This window comes from Salvelinus alpinus, chromosome 8, assembly GCF_045679555.1.
Source record: "Salvelinus alpinus chromosome 8, SLU_Salpinus.1, whole genome shotgun sequence".
NCBI lineage: Eukaryota > Metazoa > Chordata > Actinopteri > Salmoniformes > Salmonidae > Salvelinus > Salvelinus alpinus.
In genome coordinates, this window is record NC_092093.1 from 37,031,372 (window position 1) to 37,054,132 (window position 22,761).

The window sequence follows — 22,761 nt, forward strand, 5'->3', positions numbered from 1 at the left end:
TTTCTGCTAAATGTAATGTTATTACATTAAATGTTAGTTGTTACATTAACCAGTGTGTAAAAAGGTATTTTTATTAATAATGTGAATACTCATACATAGAAGCACTCACAAGCACACATGTACAGTCACACACTCGATGGAGTAGTCCCAAAAGTACAAAACTCATCAATCTGGCAGTCCAGGCAGGCTCAAGCAGCTTAAAGTAACTATTTGAAGGATTTCAAATGCTATTTGAACCCAGATCTGGATGGTATCAGGGCAAATGCTGTAATTTTAACATGTTGAGTAACCTTGCCTGAAACCTGAAGACTATTAGCTCCACAAGCTAACACCTTGGCTTAAGCTGAGCAGAGGCTATCAAAGTCTTGTGCTACGCATAACTAACCCAGTCAGTAACACCAGCAACCATCCAGCTCAGTCTCACCAGACATTTCTACTATAAAATAACAACCAATCATTGACAATGCATTACCGCGAGGTTGATCGTTTCCGGTTCATTCCTTCCTGTAGGCTAGCAATTATGATTTACAAGATCAAGGTCAACCAAAATCTAAGTGTCTCAGAAAAGTATATCAGATTTCTTCAATACTGGTATAGCCAACCAAAAAAACCCGCCATCAGCCTCAGTTCTTTGAAATCGGTGGATCTGGTACATTCAGAAATAGAGAGAAGATTCGACCAGAAAGAGCTAGGGATATCAGCAAGATGAGAGAAAAACATCATTAACGCTGCAAAAGGAAGCACAACTCAGCTGGATGAACAGTCCCTTGACTCCCTTCACCCCCCCATGCAGCTATACACAGGCCACCTGCTGCTCTAAGTCCACATGTTGGGAGACATCACAAAAAATGCCCCATGCAGCAGTCCCAGAGGATGCTTCAACTTCTTATGGCTGGGGGCAGTATTGAGTAGCTTGGATGAATAAGGTGCCCAGAGTAAACTGCCTGCTACTCAGTCCCAGAAGCTAAGATATGCATATTATTAGTATATTTGGATAGAAAACACTCTGAAGTTTCTAAAACTGTTTGAATGATGTATGTGAGTATAACAGAACTCATATGGCAGGCAATCCAACCAAGAAGTGGGAAATCTGAGGTTTGTAGTTTTTCAACTCATCGCCTATCGAATATACAGTGGGATATTGGTCATATTGCACTTCCTAAGACATCCACTAGATGTCAACAGTCTTTAGAACCTTGTTTCAGGCTTCTACTGTGAAGGGGGAGAGAATAAGAGCTGACTGAGTAAGAGGTCTGGCAGAGTGCCATGAGCTGACCACGCGTGTTCACGTGAGAGTTAGCTTGCGTTCCATTGCATTTCTGAAGACAAAGGAATTCTCCGGTTGGAACATTATTGAAGATTTATGATAAAAACATCCTAACGATTGATTCTATACATCTTTGGACATGTTTCTACGGACTGTAACGGAACTTTTTGACTTTGTCTGCTCGAGCGTCATGAATTTGGATTACTGGGCTAAACGCGCGAACAAAAAGGAGGTGTTTGGACATAAATTATGGACTTTATCGAACAAATCAAACATTTATTGTGGAACTGGGATTCCTGGGAGTGATGAAGATCATCAAAGGTAAGTGAATATTTATAATATTATTTCTGACTTTGTTGACTCCACAACATGGCAGATATCTGTATGGCGTGTTTTGTTGTCTGACCGCTGTACTCAGATTATTGCATGGTGTGCTTTTTCGGTAAAGCTTTTTTGAAATCTGACACAGCGGTTGCATTAAGGAGAAGTGTATCTATAATTCCATGCATAATAGTTGTATCTTTTATCAATGTTTATTATGAGTATTTCTGTAAATTGATGTGGCTCTCTGCAAAATCACCGGATGTTTTGGAACTACTGAACATAACGCGCCAATGTAAACGAACAAAACATACATGTATTGTGTAACATGAAGTCCTATGAGTGTCATCTGATGAAGATCATCAAAGGTTAGTGATTAATTTAATCTCTATTTCTGCTTTTTGTGACTCCTCTCTTTGGCTGGAAAAATGGCTGTTTTTCTGTGACTAGGTGCTGACCTAACATAATCGTTTGGTGTGCTTTCGTCGTAAAGCCTTTTTGAAATCGGACACTGTGGTGGGATTAACAACAAGTTTATCTTTAAAATGGTGTAAAATACTTCTATGTTTGAGGAATTTTAATTATGAGATTTCTGTTGTTTTGAATCTGGCGCCCTGCACTTTCACTGGCTGTTGTCATATCGATCCCGTTAATGGGATCCCAACCATAAGAAGTTTTAAGGTGGCGCCGAAGAGGATGGCTGACGTTTTACATGCTCGTAACCAATTGTGCTATTTTGTTCTTTTATTTTGCGTTATTTGTAACTTATTTTTTTACTTATTTTGTACATAATGTTGCTGCTACTGTCTCTTATGACCGAAAATAACTTCTGGACATCAGAACTGGGATTACTCACCACGAACTGGAAGAAGCATTTTCCTTTAACGAGTCCGACGAGAAAGATATACTGCTCTCCCGGGAACATGCCCAGATACCCGTCATTTGCATGAAGAAAAGACGGAGGAAAAGGGCGCAGATTGGGCTGCCTTTTGAGAATCAGTAGGCGAGCGAGTAAACTCCCACTGCCATCAATTCTACTTGCTAACATGCAGTCATTGGAAAATAAAATTGATGACCTACGATTGCGATTATCCTACCAACGGGACATTAAGAACTGTAAAATCTTAAGTTTCACCGAGTCATGGCTGAATGACGACACGGATAATATAGAACTGGAGGGATATTCAATGCACCGGCAGAACAGAAAAGCTATGTCTGGTAAGACGAGGGGTGGGTGTGTGTGTCTTTTTGTCAATAACAGCTGGTGCGCAATATCTAATATTGCTCGCCTTAAGTAGGATACTTTATGAAAAACTGTAGACCACACTATCTACCAAGAGAGTTTTCATCTATATTATTCGTAGCCGTCTATTTACCACCACAGACCGATGCTGGCAATAAAACCGCACTCAACCAATTCTATAAGGCCATAAGCAAACAAGAAAATGCTCACCCAGAAGCGGTGCTCCTAGTGGCCGGGGACTTTAATGCAGGCAAACTTAAATCAGTTTTACCAAATTTTTACCAGCATGTCACATGTGCAACCAGAGGGAAAAAAACTCTAGACCACCTTTACTCCACACAGAGAGATGCAAACAAAGCTCTCCCTCGCCCTCCATTTGGTAAATCTGACCATAATTCTATCCTCCTGATTCCTGCTTACAAGCAAAAACTAAATCAGAAAGTACTAGTTACTCGCTCAATACAGTAGTGGTCTGATGACGCCGATGCTACACTACAGGACTGTTTTGCTAGCACAGACTGGAATATGTTCCGGGATTCATCCAATGGCATTCAGGAGTATACCACCTCAGTCATCGGCTTCATCAATAAGTACATCGACGACGTCGTCCCCACAGTGACCGTACGTACATATCCCAACCAGAAGCCATGGATTACAGGCAACATCCGCATTGAGCTAAAGGCTAGAGCTGCCGCTTTCAAGGAGCGGGACACTAATCTGGACACTTATAAGAAATCCCGCTATGTCCTCAGATGAACCATCAAACAAGAAAAGCATCAATACAGTATTAAGATTGAATGCTATTACACCGGCTCTGATGCTTGTCTGATGCGGCTGGGCTTGAAAACTATTACGGACTACAAAGGGAAACCCAGACACGAGCTGCTTAGTGACGCGAGCCTACCAGATGAGCTAAATGCCTTTTATGCTCGCTTCGAGGCAAGCAACACTGAAGCATGCACAAGAGCACCAGCTGTTCTGGATGACTGTGTGATAGTGGAGCGGGTCGAGAGTTTCAGGTTCCTTGGTGTCCACATCACCAACGATCTATCATTGTCCAAACACAGCAAGACAATCATGAAGAGGGCACGACAAAACCTATTCCCCCTCAGGAGACTGAAAATATTTGGCATGGGTCCCCAGATCCTGCAAAAGTTCTACAGCTGCACCATCGAGCGCATGCTGACCGGTTATATCACTGCCTGGTATGGCAACTGCTCGGGCATCTGACCGTAAGGCGCTACAGAGGGTAGTGCGTACGGCCCAGTACATCACTGGGGCCAAGCTTCCTGCAATCCAGGACCTATATAATAGGTGGTGTCAAAGGAAAGCCCATAAAATTGTCAGAGACTCCAGTCACGCAAGTCAAAGACTGTTTTCTCTGCTACCGTATGGCAAGCGGTACTGGAGCGCTACCTACATGTACAAATGACCTCTAACCTGTACCCCGCACACTGACTCGGTACCGGTACCCCCTGTATATAGCCTCGTTATTGTTATGATATTGTGTTACTTTTATAATTTTTTACTTTAATTTATTTGGTAAATATTTTCTTAACTCTTCTTGAACTGCACTGTTGGTTAAGGGCTTGTAAGTAAGCATTTCACGGTAAGGTCTACACTTTTTTTATTCGGCGAATGTGACAAATAAAGTTTGATTTGATTTGAACTCTGGCACAACTTCACCCACAAACGAGAGGTCTCTTCAGAGAAGTAGAAACCCTAATCAAACTGTGCCTCTGTCTTCCGATCGCTGTCGCGTCCTCGGAGAGGATAGTGTGTTGCTTACTCTTGTGCTTTATGCGCAAAAGCTTGTGGGTAGTATGGTGTTGGCTACTGAAATTAGTCAACTGTGCATTTTCTCTTTAATGCAGTTGTTGTGTTGTGGTTTGTTGAGCAATTATTTCTAACGATTGTGTGCTTTGGTGGGAGGTTCTGTTGATAAGTGGGTCAACTTTGCTGGATTTAGTTGGGTGGCATCGGTCCAATTCTGCGTGGAGAGTTCTCAGCTCTGTTTTGTAAGCGGTGCGCTCATGATTTACGCTCTTATCTATTCAGTTGTGATGGTTAGGAGTTGGACAAATGCTCTGCTGTATGATACACAGTTTAGTTAGAGTTTAGTCGGGTCTCTCTCTCTCTCCCTCCTATGGCCCTCTCCCCGTCTCTCTCTGCCTCTTTTCTCCTCTCCACCTTGTGGTGGATATCAAGTGATCTGGAGTAGTGCTCACAATTACTCTTTCACTTTTTCTACTAGTTTACTATTCTCAACTTGGCGAAAAGGGAATGGGAACAATATCAAATAAGGGACATGGCACTCTTTCGCCCTCAACTCGTAGGCCTGTTCCTGCCAAACAAGTAGGTATAGGCTTATAGCTCACCACACAGCCCTGCCTGTGCTCGATCGATCGAGGTGAGCACTTTTTTCCACGATGGCTTGCATAGATGTCCATGGTCCTGAAACCATCTCTCACATACACCCATTGTAATTATGCAGTACCAAGAAATATGCGTGCTGTTCACAACAGGCTTTTTTGCAAACAGCCATGATATGAAATTAACTTAGGCTGCAGTGATACTTTTACCAAGTCTTGTCCTACTAATCACATTGGGAATAGTATTTTGTTGTAAGTCTGCATAGATGCATGCAATGCTTTATTATAAAGATTATATATTTTTGATGGTATTAAAAAAAAAAAAACTCTAAACAACTTCCCGCGGCTATGCACCGTACCCAACCCTATGACACACCAAACACATAACAGGCTTGACGTAGAACACGGTCAGCCTTGCCCTTGTAACAGTTTAGGGACAAAGTGCCTTATTCATGGCAGGGGATTGCACCTGAAAAGTGATTTAGGTGTAATTAAACTTATCTGAGACCTAAAGATTTGTGTAAGCTCCCTGATCTAATGCCTATGCTTAAGCTTAGCAGGGTAACACAGTCTTGTGGCCTGCAGGAGACCTACACTACATGCCCAAAAGTATGTGGACGACCTGCTTGTCGAACATCTCATTCCATTAATATGGAGTTGGTCCCCCCTTTGCTGCTATAACAGCCTCCACTCTTCTGGGAAGGCTTTCCATTAGATGTTGAAACATTGCTGAGGGGACTTGCTTCTATTCAGCCACAAGAGCATTAGTGAGGTCGGGCACTGATGTTGGGTGATTAGGCCTGGCTCCCAGTCAGCGTTCCAATTCATCCCAAAGGTGTTCGATGCGGTGCAGGTCAGGGCTCTGTGCAGGCCAGTCAAGTTCTTCCACACCGATCTCGACAAACCATTTCTGTATGGACCTCACCTTGTGCAATAGGGCATTGTAATGCTGAAACAGGAAAGGGCCTTCCCCAAACTGTTGCCACGAAGTTGGAAGCACAGAATCATCTTGAATGTCATTGTATGCTGTAGCGTTAAGATTTCCCTTCACTGGAACTAAGGGGGCTAGCCCGAACCATGAAAAACAGCCTCGGACCATTATTCCTCTTCCACCAAACTTTACAGTTGGCACTATGCATTCTGGCAGGTAGTGTTCTCCTGGCATCCGCCAAACCCAGATTTGCCCGTCGAACTGCCAGATGGTGAAACGTGATTCAATTCTCCAGAGTCCAATGGCGGCAAGCTTTACACCACTCCAGTCGACACTTGGCAGCTAATGCTTGGCATTACGCATGATGATCTTAGGCTTTTGTGCAGCTGCTCGGCGATGGAAAGTCATTTCATGAAGATCCCGACTAACAGTTATTGTGCTGACGTTGCTTCAAGAGGCAGTTTGGAACTTGCTAGTGAGTGTTGCAACCGAGGACAGACGATTTTTACGTGCTGCGCGCTTCAGCACTTAGCAGTCCCGTTCTGTGAGCTTGTGTTGCCTACCACTTCGCGTCTGAGTTGTTGTTGCTACTAGACATTTTCACTTCACAATAACAGCACTTACAGTTGACCGGGGCAGCTCTAGAAGGGCAAACATTTTATGAACTGACTTGTTGGAAAGGTGGCATCCTATTACGGTGCCACGTTGAAGGTCACTGAGCTCTTCAGTAAGGCCATTCTACTGCCAATGTTTGTCTATGGAGATTGCATGGCTATGTGCTCGATTTTATACACCCGTCAGCAACGGGTGTTGCTGAAATAGCAAAATCCACTAATTTGAAGGGTTCTCCACATACTTTTGTATGTATAGTGTAGGTTAGACACCAGTCTGTCCCATTGGTGCTGTGACCTGGATAGGAATCTGTGAGGAGTTGAAATGGGTGGTGGGGTGTAACGAAGGTGGTCTGTAAACTATTCTTGTTGTGTTTAGAAACCTTTTTTGATACCTAAAGAGATTAATTTGGTAGTAACTGTAAGGCCAGTAACTGTAAGGTTGCCGTTTTGGGCTGACAGGCTAAATCTGGCAGGTGTGAGCCAGACAGTTGCTGGTGTCATTGACTAAGTTCAAACTTGGGTCACTTGTTACCTTGCCGAACTATAGGCAAGGTAACTATAGGGGGGCAAACAACCAGAGGTTTGCTGGTTTGAATCCCAGGTCTGATTGGAAAAATCTAGTCTTTGTGAACCGGCAAATGGAGGGTTTCTGGTGTCTAATCCTAGATGCCATATCCTGTCATTGTGCCCTTGAGAAAGGCACAACCACAAAACGGCTCTAAAGTGTAATATTTTTGTATCTTGGGGGAGCTAACACAAGTCTTCAGGTCTCACACGAGGTTACTCAACATGCAATTGTGGTTCACCAAACTACAGATGTAGGATCTTAATTACACCAGTTTCTCACAGCAGGAAAATAATCCTGCAGCAACAAGAAATGTGAATTATTGTGTAAATTCTAATTAATATACATTTTTGTAGAAAAATCAAGTCATAAACAAGGTGATCAAATTAAGATCCTATATCTGTACCAAACCACCTCTGTTACACTTCCAGGCACAGACTAGATTCTAATCCGGGTCTCTCTAACCCCGTCTACCACAAGGTCTCAAGCAAGGTACTCATCCTGATATATAGGTACTGTGATAGCAAAAAGGCATGTTCCAGTTGAACAATGCCCAGGATTCAATTTGAGTCTTGGGAGCTGCGTTGTAGCACGATTGACATTAAAGGTTTGAGCGGACATCTGCAGTGTTTACTGAATCTTCGCGACAAGAGTCAAATTGCCTTTAAATGGTGGATAGCCGAAAAGGGCGGATCGGATTGAATCCCAGCCTAAATTGATCTTGGGGCGGCAGGTAGCCTAGTGGTTAGAGCGTTGGACTAGTAACCGAAAGGTTGCAATATCAAATCCCCAAGCTGACGAGGTAAAGATCTGTCATTCTGCCCCTGAACAAGGCAGTTAACCCACTGTTCCTAGGCCGTCATTGAAAATAAGATTTTCTTCTTAACTGACTTGCCTAAAAATAAATAAAATAAAGTAAAGATGTGTTCTATTGAAACCTTTATTCGAAAAATTAATGTCAGGAATGGTTTTGTAAAGGTTTCATGAATGCCAATCTATAATCAAGTAAAGTGTTACCCCGTGTGTGTGTGTCAAATTGAGGAAAGTATAAGGCTACATAAAAACATTTATTTGGTATGTTATTACTTGATTGAAGTTATTCAATTATTCATCAAAAAAGTTGCTACTCACCGATTAATGTAATAACCACCTGTTAATGTACTGACGTATTACATTTAGCAGGAAAAGTTCTTACGTTAAAGTTCATCATTTTATTATGTCAACAGGCAAGTTATCTTACCCGTTTCATTCCATAACAAATCTAAAAGGTATTACAAATAGAAAAGTTATTACATTAACGCTGTTCGTACATTAACCGTTGTTACACCCCCCCCTGAGTCTACCATAGTTTACATGAAGAGCAGTACATAGTTTGATCTAGTCTGCTGTCTAACATACCATTGCAAGCCTTCCAAGAGGCTGCTCTGAGCCTGTCTACTTGGAATCAATTGTCCCTATCCGTGGGAGTGTGCTGAACTATCCAATAACTATGCAATCCTTTGTCATTTCCAGAAATATCCCTTGCAGGGAATGTGTTTTATTGTTTGTGATGCTGTGCAGCTGAAAGTATTGAGGAATATCCCACAGGCATCTATGAAAATCATCATGCATTTATTGTTTGCAGGAATCATCTTTTTGAGGAGCACACAGATGCTCAGGCAGGCTTCTAGATGAATTGTGATTAGTTTGTTGAGTTGTGGAATAGAACTGGGGAACAGTATAGACTAACACTAGGCCCACATTTCAGGTTTCAAGTCCCAGTGCAATACATCTCAAATAACATGTTTAATGTGTTTTCTTCCGTTTCAAATGTAAGTCTTACGTCACTCATAATAATATGTTGTTCCCATATTGCTCTGCTGTTGCATAAACAAATGCCTGTTGGTATTTTGATGTCCCTACCACCAGTGAGACACGTGCAGCAACATGGGCTGTTACAGCACTCATTGAGTGCCACTGTAAAATGTCGAGTGAGTGAACTGAATATATTGGGATGAAAACTAAAAGCTGTCTGTAGCATCATGATCATGCATAATTACATGCAAACTCCCCTGAGGAAGAATCTTACATTATAAATGAAAACATTTCCAGCCAAAGCTCTCTTGTACAAACAGTATGTGGGCTGATCCAGAACAAAACGTGCCTGAGTAACATGCCTCATGTTCTACCGCCAGCTTCCCTCCATGCCTACACTTTGTCCTGAACAACCACATGGGTTTACATGTTCAAGATCTACTTAAACTCTTGTAAGAATGTATGTTCTCTCTAGTAAAAGGAAGTTGCCGTTCTAGAATCAAACTGTACATCAAACATAAGGCTACCACATCCTGTATTCTTTGTTCCTTGATTTGGAAATTCTCATTGGTAATAACGTAATTATAAGTATATTATTCAATTCAAAAGGCTGGTTTCAATATCCTCCTTTGTAAAGGAATATATATTTAGAGCTGTAACTATGCCCATCCTTGCAGCTTTTGTGCATGTTCCTTAATTGCCCTGTATATTGTATTAGTCATGGCAATATACAGTCCGGGTTCGATTCCGGGCTGTATCACAACTGGCCGTGATGGGAAGGGCAGCGCATAATTATTTTTTATTTAACCTTTATTTAACTACGCAAGTCAGTTAAGAACACATTCGTATTTTCAATGCCTTGTTCACTGCCTTGTTCAGGGGCAGAACGACAGATTGTCAGTTCGGGGATTCAATCTTGCAACCTTTCGGTTACAAGTTCAACTCTCTAACCACTAGGCTATTTGCCGCCCGCGTCGTACGGGTTAGGGGAGGGTTTGGCCGGGGTAGGCCGTCATTATTATTTACAATTTGTTCTTAACTGACTTGCCTAGTTAAATAAAGGTTAAATAAAAAATTAAATACAACTGCTCATATTGACAGAGGCTGCTTGGACAGATTAGGGTGGCGCGTTGCACGTACTCGAAATAGGAATTCACAAACCTCAACTGCGGACATTTTTTTTGAGTATGTGCCTACTGCCCGGGGCGCTAACGCAATCTGCACCGCGTAATGTTGTGAATGAGGGATAGAATGACGTCAGTGGCCCAATGTCAACAATGTAGCCATTCAGAGTAGGCGTTCCATTCGAGTGTAATAAACAGCGGAGACGGAGAAGCACGCTGCAAAGGATCATCACACACACTGACATTTGCCGAAGAAGAACAACAACACTTTTTATAACCACAAAACTTAATAAAAAAAGAAAGAAATAAACGAATAGTGTAAAGTAAAGGTATTCTCCCTGCAGTCGGGGGCTTTAGGAAACTGCAAGGAAGTCACCATGTGATAAAAAACTATTTGGTAAACGGACAAAAAGGCTGGATTACAAGAAAACAAGCGAAAGTTAAAAGGTGAGCTGCATGCATATTTCAACCTTTTTACCGAAATGTGTTATCGAATGTCTTAATTATTTAATTATTGTGCAAGTGCTCGAATAGACTATAGTATGTTTATAACGGCGAATGGAGTTCCAAACGTATACGGTGAGAGGACTGTTAATGTTTGGAGTTCGAAGATATGAAAACCTCTCCAAAATAATACATGCGTAAATCTCCAACACTTGGCGGCATGCTTCTGATCATTTTTGTCTGGTTGTAGCTATTAGGCTAGTTTTGCTTGTGAACACTCGTTTTAAGAGTGAAACATAAGGCTACCACATCCTGTTATGCTCTGAGTCAGTCCGATTTGAGCTCCCTCCGATTTGAGAGTAGTGAATGCATCGCTATCCTGGAGGAGGAGGAGGCACGTCTGGGTTAGGCATGACTCTTGTTTTCGCTGAGAGAAAAGAAGCTGTCACTTGCAAAGGCCTTAACCGTTTAATGGGCCATGGAAAATACCCCCAGTCCGAATTCCCGCCCTCATTCACTGCAGAAATGAACTCGGAGTGATTCAAATGTGCAATGCAATTCAACTTAAAACGAGTATAGCTTACACATTAACGATTAGGCTACTCTAACTGACAAATTCTATTGACGATAATAATGATTAGGATTAGTATCATTATTGTTAGGCTAGTATTACGTTATTTAGTAATTATATTATATTCCTTAAAGCTACCCAATGTGCTCCTGCGACGAATCGGATGTTGGAAAATACTTTACTCGCACACCTTTTACAGTGCAACTTGTTGCTTTTGAGTAACAAAAGCAATTTGGCAACAGTTGGCTGAACTGCACTCATGTAAAACTAGTATCCATTATACTACAGTCACCCCATTAATCCACAGAAAATCTGCGAAATATTTGCTGTGTAAGGACTGCGAGCTTTATTTGGTTCAGCAGCCAATGCGATCGGCTCAATAGCCCGAGGGTGACATTTAAAGAGCCAGAACATATATTTCAATGAAACCGGGGGAATGTGATCCCCCTCTCCATATTTGCATTATAGTCCTAACTCAAGTGTAATTGAGGTTACATGTGTTTACAATAGCTCATATCCTCAGCCTGGTCTCATAGCAGCCCAGCATTTCCTACAGCAATGTGGCTTGAGAAACGATATACTGTATAGCCTACCTGCCACAAAAGCTTCGCCTTTACGCACGGACGGTCCTCGTGCTTTGTCATCGCTCACTTTGCATTGGCAACAACGTGGAGGGCATTATTGCCGTTATACATATTTAGCCTATTTCCCATAATTTCATTTTCTATTCAATGTTTTTATTGACGTTTTAATTGACGATGGGATAATTGGTGCAGTGACTTAGCGGCTTTGTCCTCATCTTGAAATCACCGACGGAAAGCGGCTCTGATCCGTCCATTAGGCTACTATAGTTTACACACCATCTCTCGCATGCTGTGCAAAGGCGACCACGCTGTAGTAAGAATGTGTCATGTGTGTTCTCTCCGCGACGCACATTTAGGCTATCTGAGATTGCGATGCGTTGGCTACTTCCAAAGAATGACACCAATAGCCTTACAAAACAACGAAATCATAATCTCTAACATCGGCCATGTGTTGTCATAATAGAATATGTCTGGAAAAAATAAGCGTTGCGTTTCAAATGAATGATGTTGACATTTTAATGCAGTGTTACCGCAGTTTGTAGCCTATAGCAGTGTGACATGCACCTAGAGGATCAAGACATTCCTTTGTCTACTAGTGCATTTGAACCGAACTGTTCATGCCACGGAATAACAGTGGCTGATTGTGCCAATGAATGTGCGCGTTGAAAATATGTTTTCAGTGATCATTCATGATTTGGACTGATGTATGTAATTTTGAAAACGAATTTCCCATTAAATTGAGCCTCAACGCTTGAGAAGGCTATAACACCATTATAACTCATAGGCCTAGGTATAGGCTATCTAATTGGATTACATTTCCTCTGTTCTTGAACCAAGAAACAACAACAGTAGAAAATATACACTTTTAAACTATGCCTCTATCCCATTGGTGTAATTGATGCGCATTTTATTAATCAATATAGCAATGTACGCTATGTAGCACTTGTGTAATCATGTGCTGCAGATATGATGCCATTGTTCTGCTGTCTTTATCTTCTGTACATGTGCATGCTTCCCCTATTAGTGTCAGTGTATGCTTCACTTTCCCAGTGAATCTGAATCTATCATTTGAGGCATTGACAGTGAACCTTGGCTGGATACAGTATATGATGCAATATCACACCAACAACCTACATCAGAAATGATATAGACTGTTTAGTTTTTTTGCTTTGATGAATTTGTTTTGGTTGGAACAGTTCTTTCCTTTTATACGTTTTTTTTGTTGCATTATTGTAACTGTTTTCAACAGCATAATTTTACAGTCAAGGAAATTATGAGAGTCAGTTACTTCTATTACCTACGAAGACAAAGAAGAAAAAAGCATATACCTTATGTTCCAATATTATCATAAAATCCAAGTTTCCCTCACAACTTACCGTTCATCACATAATGACAGACATGATGACTGGTCAATGTCCCTCTCATGCAGGGATTGACTATAGGGAAGGTGTCTCAATTTGACTGTCCCCGTCTCAAATGGCACCCGTTTCCATACATAGTGCACTACATTTGACTTACCTTTGATCTGGTCAAATGTTGTGCACTATGTAGGAAATAGGGTGCCATTTGTGATGTAAACAGATTGTTTGGGGATCCACACATAATGAGTCCCAGCTGGTTCCCTCCCAGCGCCTAACCACCACAGAAATCCCACACTTGAACAAGATCTCTTCACCTGACACTGTTTGTCCCTCCCATGCAGACTTTCCATTCTCATTCTACGTCCTTAAACGCAGAAGTACCAGGCCTACATACTAACTCATCTTTGTGTTTCCTTTGCTTTGTGGTTATCAACCCAATTGTGTTCCAACAATAATGGTGTCTTATGTTGCCATGTTAGCAATGCCCTGTACCTTGCATGTATTTAAAACAACCACACACAACAACAAAACACATTATTGTCCTTGGAGTAGGCTAAGAGCACTCCAAAGTTAATGATTCATGAAATCACACTTTCCCATTTTCTTTTGCACTGTGATTTGTCAGGTGATTAAGACCTAGAAGAGCACTACTTATCATGAATTTTGTTGAATAATCAAGACAAATCTGTTTTAATGTATTTAGGCACCTAGAGTGGCAAGAAAAAGTATGTGAACCCTTTGGAATTACTTGGACTTCTGCGTCTAAGTCACAGCAATAGACAAAACACAGTCTGCTTAAACTAATAACACACAAACAATTATACGTTTTCATGTCTTTATTGAACACACTGTGTAAACATTCACAGTGCAGGGTGCAATAAGTCTGTGAACTTTTGGATGTAATAACTGGTTGACCACCCTTTGGCAGCAATAACCTCAACCAAACATTTTCTGTAGTTGCGGATCAGACCTGCACAACGGTCAGGTGGAAATTTTTCCACTTTACAAAATTGTGTCAGTTCAGCAATATTCTTGGGATGTCTGGTGTGAACCACTCTCTTGAGGTCATGCCACAGCATCTCAATCGGGTTGAAGTCTGGACTCTGACTGGGCCAGTCCAGAAGGCATATTTTTATCTGTTGAAGCCATTTTGTTGTTGATTTACTTCTGTGTTTTGGGTCGTGGTCCTGTTGCATCACCCAACTTCTGTTGAGCTTTAATTCGCGGACAGATAGCCTTGCATTCTTCTTCAAAATGTCTTGATAAGCTTGGGAATACATTTTCCCGTCGATGATAGCAAGCTGTCCAGGCCCTGAGGCAGCAAAGCAGCCCCAAACCACGATGCTCCCTCCACCATACTTTACAGTTGGGATGAGGTTTTGATGTTGATGTGCTGTGCCTTTTTTTCTCCACACATAGTGTTGTGTGTTCCTTCCAAACAACTCAACTGTAGTTTCATCTGTCCACAGAATATTTTGCCAATAGCTCTGTGGAACATCCAGGTGCTCTTTTACGAACTTCAGACGTGCAGCAATGTTTTTTTTAACAGCAGTTGCTTCTTCCGTGGTGTCCTCCCATGAAGACCATTCTTGTTTAGTGTTTAACGTATCGTAGACTCGTCAACAGAGCTGTTAGCATGTTCCAGAGATTTCTGTAAGTCTTTAGCTGACACTTTAGCTGATTCTTCTTAACCTCATTGAGCATTCTGCGCTGTGCTCTTGCAGTCATCTTTGCAGGACGGCCACTCCTAGGGAGAGTAGCAACCGTGCTGAACTTTCTCCATTTATAGACAATTTGTCTTACCGTGGACTGATGAACATCAAGGCTTTTAGAGATACTTTTGTAACCCTTTCCAGCTTTATGCAAGTCTTCTGAGATCTCTTTTGTTTGAGGCATGGTTCACATCAGGCAATGCTTCTTGTGAATTGCAAACTCAAATTTTGTGAATGTTTTTTATAGGGCAGGGCAGCGCTAACCAACATCTCCAATCTCGTCTCATTGATTGGACTCCAAGTTAGCTGACTCCAGACTCCAATTAGCTTTTGGAGAAGTCATTAGCCTAGGGGTTCACATACTTTTTCCAACCTACACTGTGAATGTTTAAATTATGTATTCAATATAGACAAGAAAAATACAATCATTTGTGTGTTATTAGTTTAAGCACACTATGTTTGTCTATTGTTGTTACTTAGATGAAGATCAGATCAAATTTGATGACCAATTGATGCAGAAATCCAGGTAATTCCAAAGGCTTCACATACTTTTTCTTGCCACTGTAGATATTAGGTAGATTATGCACATGAATGGAACTGTCTGTAGGAAAATAAATAGGTGTTTTTTACGAATGAACAATCAAAAAGGCAATGAAATGTATCTGTCTTGAGCAAGTTTTCACACATGCAACTTTGTTTTCGGCATCATTAAAGGGGCAGTCTGCAGCTGCTACATAAATGTTTTGACATATAAATTATAAACGCTATATACCCATTGATTCTTGAAGAATTATAGATGTCTCATGAGTTTAGTTCAACTGTCACACCCCATCAGAACCCAAAATATAAGCTTGTTTAACTCAAATGTTTGTAAACATTGCCAATGTGAACAAACACTGTAAATAGCCTCAAAACATGTTTATAATCATTTAAAACATAGAATAAAACTATAATTTTGATATCTTGGATGGTCAGTCCTTGCATCCATAGCTCTGACTATGAATGTGATAGTGGTTACATTTTCTCCAGGCCCATCCTTCAGCTTTTTACCAAAACAGAGGCGGGGATTCCCTTTTTGAATTGTTTCAACTGCGGATTGCCACGTTAAGACGTTGTTCTCATCCCTCCAGGCATTTTGAGTAACCCCTACCAGCAAAAACTCAACATCTCTAATCACAGTCTTGAGTACGAAAAAACCGTGTTCCCATAGTTCACCTACGTCAGCACAAAGGCATGTTTGTTTGACTGGGCTCCAGCCAGTGGGAGCCATAGATGGGACAGCACTGCTGGGAGAACTCTAAGATCATGCAACTCAGACCAAGTGCTTTTATTTCTCTCTCTCTCTCTTTCCTGGGTGTTTTGTTCCTCCTCTCCCATTGTCCGGGGCAGTGATGCTTACTGACATTATCATGCACCATGTGAAATCAGACTTCATTATCGTGCCAGACCCAGCTCCATCTGCGGTTGCAAAAGCCCTCCATGAAACAGCCCTGTGTTGCCTGCCCCTCACTGTGTTCCCTTCCAGTTCACTGCACCTATCCGGTGTATGTGACGATAAAACATATCACAGACAGAGTGCCAAAAACATATCACACGCAAAACACTACAGGCACGATACTGATTGCTTTGTTTTGCTTGGAGTTTTATACTGCCTGCGAGAGATTATCAAGACCCCTAAATAACCCCGGTGACTGTGTCATCAGACTGTCTGTGATAATCTGCTGTATTTTCCACCAGGATGAGAGTGACTGACTAGATCACCTCCGCGCCCCACCACGTGGCCTCAGGCCTTGACGCAGACAGTTAACTTAATGCTCATTAGGAACACACCCTGTGATCATCCATTACTTTTTAATTGTGCAAAACGGATTTCAGCAAACTAACACTCACATCTGGTCTGAATTGGGCTTAAGTGAAAACAACAGAGACTAGGGACGATGATGGAACCACTAGTCACACAAAATAATAGACATCCAATGAAGTGAATCATTCAAGGAGAAGTACTAATGAGGCCATTCAGATCACTTTGCAGTGATGTCTTTGTTCAGAAGTTAATTGGAAGACGCCACCATGTTTGATCACTTTCCCTAATGGGCGCTCGGCTTGGAGGTGCTGTGTGCTTGGAAGTGTCCTCACATTGCTGGATCCTCTGGTTTCCTTTGTGAAGCGTAGAGAGGGCTGGGGGAGTATGAGGAGCGGCCTGGTAAAGCCGGCACAGCTGCCATTTGGACACGGTGAGCCCCTCACAGAAAGGGCGCCAGCATAGGAGTGCTCTCGCGCTCTCTGGTGAGAGAGACAAGACTATGCCAAGGAGTGGGCTTGCAGTGCTCTCAGCCTCAAGTGTCACTGAAGAGCCTCAATAATCAGCTCTTATCTGAGGGCAAAGGCGTGAGTATCATGCCAAAGGAGTCCCTTTCAGCTCCTGCTTGACAGTACAACTGTTGTTGTATTGGTGATGGGATACCAGTGTGCTCCTTAAATGGGAAGTCAATACAAACACCTGCATTTCCTGTCCAGTTCCATTGAAATGAAACCGCTTTTTCAGTTCCACTTGTAGATGTATAGCAATGGTATTCATAGCCTAGTGTCACTGTCAATGTCTGTTTTAATTATTTTTTCACACCATTGTTTTCTGTACATTTGCTCATTTGTATATCTTCTTATGGTATCACGTGAGAGTGCATGGCTACATATCTTAAAATTGAGTATTTAAATGTAGGCTGTGCATGTTTTCACCAGCCCTGCCACTGTGTGTGGTCCTCTCCTCTTAAGCAATTGAGGACTTGAGTGACGTACGTGATGCAAGTCATTTTTTTCTGTAGTTGACTCGGAAGATGGCGGCATAGGAACCACATCAAGAGCCTCAGCTGGGCCTATTTGTCTGACTGTGTCAGGCAGCACAGTTACAGTCCAACATGCACCAGGCAGGCATTGGTTCTTTACCAGAACCACATCCAGCTAAGGAACGGCCAAAGAGCAAATGCACCAGTGTGTCATGGGAGTAGTTGTATAATTTACATGACAAATCCCTGTCTGCATTTTGTTTCGTTTCCTAAGCCTTTGTTAGTGTTCCTAAGATGCCTGTTCTATATTTAGAGCAAAGCAAAACACCCAGTTCTGTTCCAGGTGTTGTCTACTCCCTTGGGGCCCCTCCTCTCATAGTGGTGATGACATGCATGTTACACACCTTATCAAATTAAGGCTGTTTTGCTGTGAATTTGAGGCAGAACAACTGGATGTTGTCTGCAGGGTGTCTGTGTTGTGTATGGGGAACTCAATAGATCATATAAGTCATCTCCTCCTAGTTAAATTTAGAGCCATCCCCTCCCGCCCGTCAGCATTTTCCATCTGCAGCAGCTGAGTCAAATGTGGAGGCGAACCTTAGCCCCTCTGACCATTGACCGACCGCTCACTCGTCAACCTCCCATTACTAAACCAACCAACTTACACTGCCGTACTTTCAGCTCCAAGTGGAGCAGAGGGGCTCAACAGTCCGATTTACGGTATCTAGACGTTTTATTAATCACTCGTCTGCCTGTCTCTAACTTACTCAATGCGTCCTCATTCACTACTTGTTTTACACTGCTAATGCTTTCCTCTTAAATAGTTTAAAGCATGAGTCTGCGAGGGCTACTCTTTTTGTAAAGGTTACCCTCTATCTCTGTCTGACGCTAACTGATTGTGTTGGGCCACAGCCTGACACGATGTCAAACAAAAGAATGCTGTTCTGTTGTCTTCCTATTTAGCCTGAGGTCATATCCTTGCTGTTATCCCTGTGACAATCTCTTTTGTTCTGCTGGTGTTCAGCATTACAGGACGTATTGTTGTGCAGAGAAATGTACAGCTCATCAATGAGGGTGTGCCAGAAAGCTAATGTGTGGGCTTTAAGTAGAGTTAAACTGTATCTCTGCACAGGGTCTACACAAACCTGTGAGGGAGGACATACAGTAGGAGTCACATGAGTGGCACACATGAATCACATCAACTATTGCATGTCAACATCATGCTTTGTCGTAATCTACAGTGGCTTGCGAAAGTATTCACCCCCTTGGCATTTTTCCTATTTTGATGCCTTACAACCTGGAATTAAAATAGTTTTTGGGGGGCTTTGTATCATTTGATATTCACAACATGCCTACCACTTTGAAGATGCTAAATATTTTTTTATTGTGAAACAAACAAACAGAAAACTTGAACATGCATCACTATTCACAGCTGCAAGTCTCTTGGGGCATGTCTCTATAATCTTGGCACATCTAGCCACTGGGATTTTGGCCCATTCTTCAAGGCAAAACTGATCCAGCTCCTTCAAGTTGGATGGGTTCCGTTGGTGTGCAGCAATCTATAAATCATACCACAGATTCTCAATTGGATTGAGGTCTGGGCTTTGACTAGGCCATTCCAAGACATTTAAATGTTTCCCCTTAAACGACACGAGTGTTGCTTTAGCAGTATGCTTAGGGTCATTGTCCTGCTGGAAGGTGAACCTCCGTCCCAGTCTCAAATCTCTGGAAGACTGAAACAGGTTTCCCTCAAGAATTTCCCTGTATTTAGCGCCATCCATCATTCCTTCAATTCCGAACAGTTTCCCAGACCCTGCCGATGAAAAAAAAGAAGGTAATTCTTGGGGTGATGAGAGGTGTTGGGTTTGCGCCAGACATAGCGTTTTCCTTGATGGCCAAATAGCTCAAGTTTAGTCTCATCTAACCAGAGTACCTTCTTCCATATGTTTGGGAGACTCCCACGTGCCTTTTGGCGAACACCAAACGTGTTTGCTTATTTTTGTCTTTAAGCAATGGCTTTTTTCTGACCACTCTTCCGTAAAGCCCAGCTTTGTGGAGTATACAGCTTAAAGTGGTCCTATTGACAGATACTCCAATCTCTGCTGTGGAGCTTTGCAGCTTCTTCAGGGTTATCTTTGGTCTCTTTGTTGCCTCTCTGATTATAGATAATGTTAAAAGTGCAAATCTAAAAAATATGATATTGTAAAATGTAATTTGAGTGATGCAACAGACCTGCAAAATCTCAACTGAACAGTCCACAGGCATACTGTCAATATTTCCGTAATCTTCATTTCACCAGAGATATGGTATTAGGTGTTGAGGTATTCCTTCACTTCATTCACCTTGGCAACCCATGTCATCATTGGATTCCTCACAATCCTGCCAACAACAATTCTTCCGCAAAAAATGTGGATCTTTTTTCCATGTGTGCTCTCTCTCTCACAGAGCTTTATTAAATTACAAGGGTTTTGTCGTCGTTGTCGGTCATTTAAAATAATATAGGTTGATACCTGAGTGAACCCGAGTCCCAGGGTGGCTAGAGGGCCCAACGTTTCCTGCCAAGGTAATTTTGTTTCCCCCCCTTTTCCTGTTTCTCTCCTTAGTCGATGGGGAGGGGGGGGGGGGGGAAGAGGCAGCAGTCTTTCAAGCATTGGAGAGTGGAAGGTATTTAAAACAATCAGTGGAGTCCTGGTAAGGGGAGTGAGTTTGTTGTTATAGTGAGGGAGGGAGAATAGAGGGAGAGCTGGGATGATCCCGTGGCAGTCTGTTGTCTGTCTGCCAGACCCAGGCCCAGGGCAAGTCAGCCATTACTGTGAACTCTGAGGTAACCCTTGGCTTTGGCAAAGGTCACCATTCCTTCTAGACGTATTTATTAGTACTGCTTAGCATATCAGAACGGCTCGCCCGAAAAACAAAATATTCCCTGTGTGTGTGTGAGGGGATGGTAACACAGAGCTCCAACATCTGTGTCTGATGATTTACACTGTATGAATAATGTTTTTTTTCTTTTCTCGAATGAGTCCCTTTCTCCAGGGTCAAGATAAACAAGTCAGGACATAATAATGATTATCTATGAATCAGCTTCATTGAACTTCTCTTTATTTGTTTTTATGTGTAGGCTACTTCATTGATTTGCCCCTGCAGTTATACAAGTATAACCATTTCATACTTAGAATCATGCAGTTACTGTCAGTTATTAAAAAAAAAAATTTGAAATGTGTTTTATTACGGTCAAAATACAAGTTCCAAAAATACAGAACAATATTTTCATCTGAAATCATTGAAATCGAAGCAGTGGAGTGTAAAAGTACACAAACACGTACGTAGTGTGGTTTTGGGTATGGCGCAGCTGTAGACCTAGCTAGTGTTTATGAGACTGGTGGGTGTTGGGGATCTTCATCCTGTGAGACTTGCACAGGTGGTTGGGAGGAGGGCGGAAGGAGAGGAGGTGGGCGTGGAGGAGCAGGGGCGTAGTGCCCACTTCCTGTTGAAATACTGTAAACCAGTTGGCTCACGACCAGATCAACAGGATTTGCCTTGCGGTGGCAGCTCTCTCTCTCTCAATAGGCTGCCATTGGTGGAGAAGCTTTGTGTGGTGGTGTGGCTAGTTGTGCCTGTTTCTTGTATATGGTGTGTTTTCTCGATAAAAGAAAACAAAAGTGTAGCAAAGAAAACACATTCGTAACAGAACATTCAACTCTCCCATAAAGAAAAAGAATAGCAAAAAATATACAATTACAAATTTGCTAGTATTATTAAATATGAATATTTACCATTTAAAATGGTGCATGTTTTAAAAGAGAGAGTGAAAGTTAAAACCACGGACAAAAGGGATGGATTTTCCATTTAGTTTGCACACTTGTGGAATGGAAAACATTAAAGTATGGCTCAGTAAAATCCACAATGGAGTTTGACATTTTGGAATGTAGCTCTTCCTGTACAGAGTATTCCTAACGTGGCTACTTGTCACTCTGTATTACCATCCTATAACCTGCATTATAAACTGGGTGGTTCGAGACCTGAATGCTGATTGGCTGACAGTCGTGGTATATCAGACCGTATACCATGGGTACAACAAAACATTTATTTGAACTGCTCTAATTACGTTGGTAACCAGTTCATAATAGCAATAAGGCACCTTGGTTGTTTGTGATATATGGCCAATATACCACACCCCCTCGAACCGTATTGCTTAAATATGAATAGACTGAACCAAGAATTCTCAATATTGATCATTGAGAAAGTTACAGACCCACAAATATCATACCCCCAAGACATGCTAACCTTTCACCATTACAATAACAGGGGAGGTTATCATTTTTGGGGGTGGTATTATATTTGTGTGTCTCACTCATCATTATTCGGCAGGGGCGGTAGGTGGTTAGAGTGTTGGGCCAGTAACCGAAAGGTTGCTAGATCGAATCCCAAGCTGACAAGTTCAAAATCTGTCGTTCTGCCCCTGAACAAGGCAGTTAACCCACTGTTCCTAGGCTGTCATTGTAAATAAGAATTTATTCTTAACTGACTTGCCTAGTTAAATAAAGGTTAAATAAAAAATTACATTCACAATTCATTCAGGATTATCCGTAATCATGGTAGCATCCACATTAATGTAGAAGTGTTTAGAAACATATTCCCTTCTTGTTTACAATAAAAGTACTCCAGAATTATTTACCATTCATTTTTATTGGGCACAAAGTAATCTGAAACACAACCAAAATAAACAGCGAATGCTGTAAAATTACATTGTAGTTTGTGTGTATTTGTTGATATGTAGGCTACGTGTGCTTTTTTCAAATTTATGTAGTTCTGTCCTTGAGCTGTTCTTGTCTATTAATGTTCTGTATTATGTTTTGTTTGGACCCCAGGAAGAGTAGCTGCTGCTTTCGCAACAGCGAATAGGGATCCTAATAAAATACCAAAATACTAAAAATACCAAATGCCTATTTAAAATTATTTTCGCTCTTCTCACTAACGGCAAATGATTGCATCTTGTTATTATATTTAGCTACCTGTTTTTTTGTTGTTATGAATAAGAGTGTCATCATACATTCCCCATTTGTACAAGGCTACGA

The 22,761-nt window shown here is 41.7% G+C and overlaps 1 protein-coding gene across 1 annotated transcript in view; it reads left to right on the forward strand.

The window, feature by feature from the left end:
- Nucleotides 1-10,388: 10,388 nt before the first annotated feature.
- Nucleotides 10,389-22,761, forward strand: part of LOC139582239 (transcription regulator protein BACH2-like) — a 136,752-nt gene continuing 124,379 nt past the window's right edge. Inside the window, exon 1 of the mRNA XM_071412217.1 lies at nt 10,389-10,678. The gene's annotated coding sequence lies outside the window, so the exon portion shown is untranslated. The remainder of the gene's footprint in view (nt 10,679-22,761) is intronic.